We start from the raw sequence: 5,486 nt of genomic DNA on the forward strand, positions 1-5,486 counted from the left end.
ATCCAGTCTATCATGGAAGCAAAGTTACCGGATACCTGGAAGGGCATAACTTTAGAAAAGTGCGACAGAACCACTGATCCCGAGGAACATGAGGATATATTCAGCACACAGGTGGGACTATATACCGATGATGATAACTTGTTATGCCAAATATTTCTAACATTGTTACAGGGACCAGCCCTCAATTGGTTCACCAAGTTACCCTTTGCGTCTATATACCTTTTGGCCACACTCACCACACGCTTCAATCTATAATTTGTTACTAGTCGGTCTCATCAATTGACATAATTAGCACTAGTTGACATTAGGCAAGAGAAAAAGGAAACTCTTTGGGCTTTCATGGAATGATTTGGGCAAGTAGCCCTGTCTATTGGAACTTAGAACCATTAGTTGTCATGCACCATCTCACAACCACCCTCAAACCAGGACCATTTGTCAATAGCATTTGCAAGAAACCACTTGCTAATTTGGATGACTTAAGAAGCCAAGCTACTAAATATATGCAAATGGAGGAACTTGCTGAGTTTTGTAACCACATAAGAATGAAACAGGGACCAAGTCAGAGGGACATTGATGGGAATGAACACACAAGAACATGCAAGAAAGAAAAGACAGAAGAAGTGGGGCTAAGCGACCTCCAAGAGGACCAAAGTATACCTCTTATACTATTTTAAATACTAATCGGACAAGGGTACTCAAGCAAGCATTGACAACCGAGATACTAACCATCCCTAAGTGTGCAAATACCTCCTCTCAGGCAAACAAGTCAAAATCATGCCATTACCACAGAAACAGGGAACATACCATTAAGGAATGTACAACCCTTAAATACCGCATTGAGGGCTTGATTAAAGCTGGGCATCTGTAGGGATTCGTCACACACCAAGAGGGGCAGGAATTACCAATCTGAGCCTTCAAGGAGATATGTTGAGAGAAGAGTAGAACGACAACGTATTAGGTCAAGAGAACCACCTATTAAGCATCATGATGAGCACGAGAAATACCCTCACCGAATTATTAATACCATAGCAAGAGGATGGTCCACTAACTCGGCCAGGAAAAGACATTTGAGACATATTCAGTCCGTAAATCATATATCATTAGGAAGCGAGATCTGGATTCCTCCTATCACGTTTACTAATAGGGATTTTTAGGGGGTAGACCCAGTTCAGGATGACCCCATAGTTATAAGTGTTGATATTCTTAACTACACTGTCCGTAAGACCTTAATTGATCAAGTAAGCTCGGCTGACATCCTATATTAGAATACATTAAAACAGTTGGAAATATCAGAAGAAGAACTGAAGGTGTACAATGAACCACTTGTTGGATTTTCAGGAGAGCAAGTGAAAACCCGAGGCTGTATAGATTTAGATATCCTGTTCGATTTAGAGCAGGATGCAGTATCAAGGTAACTTACCTAGAGATACATGTGAGCACCTTATATAATATATTGTTCAGCTGATTGTCCCTCAACAAGTTGAAGGTCATAGTATCTACTCCTCACTTGGCTATAAAATTCCCCTCCGATAGAGGTAGAATTATCACGGTTCATGTAGATCAGAAGTTGGCCAGAGAATGTTATTTCGCAATATCTCCCCGAACAGGAGTAGAACTAGATGTAGAACTTGACCCCAGGATAGATAAGAGGCTTCAGGTTGAACCCAGTGAAGATAAGAAACCCTTTCAAATAGAAAAAAAAAAAAAAACCAAATAGATCACACACCTCGGAATAGGCCTGTCCTTAGACAACCAGCTAGCACTTCAAAAGGTGCTGTTAAGCAATGCCAACCTGTTTGCACGGTCGGCCTCAGATATGCCAGGTATAGACCTCGATTTCCTATGTCATCATCTATCGGTTTATAAGGAGGTCGAGCCGATCGCCCAGAAAAAGAAGATAGGAGGCAACAAAGCACGAGCAGTTCGAGAAGAGACCAACAAACCATTACAAGTCGGGTTTATCCAAGAAGTACGATACTCTACTTGGCTGACTAATGTTATCATGGTAAGAAAGGCAAGTGCAAAGTGGAGGATGTGCACGAATTTTACTGATCTAAATAAAGCATGTCCAAAGGATGCATATCCCTTCCCTAATATCGACATCTTGGTCGATGTCATCGGGCACAAATTACTCAGTTTTTTGGATGCATATTCTAGATATAACTAGATTTGGATGTACCCTCCAAATGAAGAGAAGACGACCTTTATAACAGACTCAACAAACTTTTGTTATAAAGTTATGCCCTTCGACCTGAAAAATGCGGGGGTAACATGTCAAAGGTTGATAGATAAGATTTTTGCAGGACAAATAGAGAAGTGTACGGAAGTATACGTTGATGATATGGTAGTTAAATCCATCTCCCTTAACAGTCATATTGTCCATTTAACTGAAGTATTCGCCGAAGCAAGACGACATGAGTTGAGGTTTAATCCTGAGAAATGCACATTTGGGGTAGCCGTTGAAAAATTCTTAGGATTCATGCTTTCAAAAAGAGGAATTCAGGCAAATCCAGATAAGTGTCAAGCTATTATTGATATGACTAGCCCTCGTAATATGAACGAAGTACAACGGTTAGCTGGTCGAATAGCTGCACTAGCTAGGTTCTTGCCTGTAATGGCGGAAAGATCCTAGCCTTTCATTGATCTTCTTAAAAAGTCCCAAAAATTCGCATGGACGAACGAGTGTGAAATAGCTTTCATCCAGTACAAAAACATGTTAGCAACTCCTCCCATCCTAACAAAGCCGAGACTAGGACAGGATATGATTATCTATTTAGCTGTATCAGACAAGGCTGTCAGTTCGATCTTATTACATGAACAACCTAAGCAAGTCCCGATATATTTTATTAGCCGAACGTTACAGGATGCTGAAACCCAATACCAATTAATGGAGAAAGCAGTGTTGGCACTGGTTCACACAGCTTGACGACTAAGGCATTATTTTCAAAGTCATAAGATGGTGGTACGTATTGATTGTCCAGTTGTTTACGAAAACCTGAATTAGTAGGTCAGCTAATGGCATGGGCAGCTAATTATCTCAATTTGATATCCGCTTTGAGACCCGAAAACCCCTTAAGGCTTAGGTACTTGCAGATTTTGTCAATGAATTTACCAACCAGGTGTAAGTTGTTACCAAGATGTGGAAATTGCATGTAGAATAGTTATCAAACCTTCGCGGCTGTGGAGTTGGAGTTACTTTAGAAGGAACGAACGCAGTGGTACTTGAACAGTCTATACGGTTTGGATTTAAGGCATCCAATAATCAGTTCGAATACGAGACACTGCTTGTCGGCCTCAGCCTTGCGAAGGAAATTGGGTTTAGGCGAATCACATGTTGGAGCGACTCCCAAGTTATGGCTGAACAGATTAACGGTACGTATTAGATAAAGGATCCAATCATGATGCAATATTATCCAGAATTTAAGCGGTTAGAAAGCGAGTTCGATGAAGTATGTGTTCGGCACACACCAAGAGCTCTGAATGAACAAGCTGATAAGTTAGCTAAGTTGGCCAGTGATAAGTCTGTAATTAGGCCCTCTTTTATAGCCTAATTATTCATATTTGACATTTATTTGAATTGGGTTTTACACTAATTTAGTTGTTAATTGCACAGTTTGATATAAAAAGACCACGAGTAGATTTTAGGCCCAAAAGAATGGGCTTCAAAGCCTCACAGCAACAAGCACGCCCAATGAAGCACGAGGGTGCTTCGATGATATGCACGACCGTGCTGCATCATAATACACGGTCGTGCTTGTTTCCGTTAGCCAAATTTACCAAGTTCAAAGGAGTTCAAACTCTATAAATAGAGGGGAGAAAGCATCGTGAAGGGGACCTTTTGCTGAGCAGAGAATTACACAAAACCTTTTCTTCGAGGATTTTGGATTATTTACTCCTCTCTCGTAGGATCGTTGGCACATCCTTGGCGGAACTTAGAGCTTCAAGTGACCATACTTGAAGATTGAAGATTCATCTCCTATTCTAGTTTGCTTTACTGCTTCATTATGGATATGTTATTGATTGCTTTAGTTCTTTCTTTATACATGAGTAGCTAAATCTATAGTTAGGGCTATGAGAATTATCGTTTATGACTTTATGGGATTTTGATATTTGAATCTAAATATGATTTCCGCTTTGTGATTAGAATTTATCTTATCGTTTCTTATTTTTAACCCTAATTAATTACATCGTCAGGCGATCGTACCTCGGATAATTAGTAAATCTATAGGATAAAATGAGACGAAAGATTAGGTAGACCAAACCGATCTTCATCTTCTAATTGTTATTGAATTAACAAATTCATAGGTTCCTTATGCTTTTTCCAAATTAATAACATGCATGACCATTGGGGATATTAACTTAGAGAAAAGAATATTAATACTGCATGACCATTGGGTATTAATAGTAATAGTACGAATGATTAGTAATTACCAGGAAATCAGATTTAGATTTAAATAGAAAAATATCATAAATGATTGAATGAGAACACCCATACATCCTAGGTTCCTCTCTGATAAAGTTCAACCAAAATGTGCTTTGTGTTTCTTGCTTTTAGTTTTTACAATTGATTTTATAAGATTCTTGTTTTGATTTTATAAGCTCAAACAATTAAATTAGGAAAACTCTTAGTAATTGATAAACAATCCTTTTGAGACGATATTTCGGAAACTTAGTTGAAAACTCTTTATTACTTCTCGATGGGTACACTTGCTCACTGTACAAGTTTTTGGCGCCATTGCCGGGGATTGTTGATTTTTCAATATTAAGAAAATCTTGAATTTAATTGATTTGAGCAATTTGTGTTTTGTTTTATTTTGTTTTGTTCATTGTTAGAATTTTCTTTTAATATTTTTATAATTTTCGTATTTATTTTATTCTCATTTTTTTTATTACTCTTGATGTATGCTCACTCGTTCTAAGTGTTCTACAGCTTATTTGTTTGATCCATAAATTGAAAGGACAGTTCGTAGACAAAGAAAAGAAGTGAGAGAGCAAAGAATGACAGAGAGAAGGAGATCGATCCAAGATTACATGATGCCCAATGCCAGAGGCACTCCTGAAAGTATCGCGGCACCTAATGTGGAGGCAAATAATTTTGAGTTGAAACCAGCACTCATCACCATGGTTCAGAACTCCATACAATTTGGGGACTTGCCTAACAAAGACCCTAATCTGCATCTAACAAAGTTCCTCCGATTGACAGACACCATAAAATACAATGGAGTCTCCAACGATGCAATTCGACTCCGCCTGTTTCCATTTTTAGTGTCCGAAAGAGTGAATGCATGGTTTTCTTCACTCCCAGCCAATTCCATCACAACGTGAGAGGATCTCACTCAACAGTTCTTAGGAAAGTACTTTCCTCCATTAAGATCGTCCAAGTTGATGACAGAAATATATTGCTTCCAGCAGAATGAGATAGAATCATTGTTCGAGACGTGGGAGCGATTCGGCGAATTATTGAGAAGATGCCCGCACCATGACTT

The 5,486-nt window shown here is 38.9% G+C and overlaps 1 non-coding gene across 1 annotated transcript; it reads right to left on the minus strand.

Annotated features, from left to right (window-relative positions):
- Positions 1 to 5,379: 5,379 nt before the first annotated feature.
- Positions 5,380 to 5,486, minus strand: LOC113853391. Its single transcript, XR_003502563.1, has one exon. It is a non-coding gene; the product is annotated as a small nucleolar RNA R71 (small nucleolar RNA).

Source organism: Abrus precatorius, unplaced genomic scaffold (assembly GCF_003935025.1).
Source record: "Abrus precatorius isolate BTA unplaced genomic scaffold, Abrus_2018 Scaffold10, whole genome shotgun sequence".
Lineage (NCBI taxonomy): Eukaryota > Viridiplantae > Streptophyta > Magnoliopsida > Fabales > Fabaceae > Abrus > Abrus precatorius.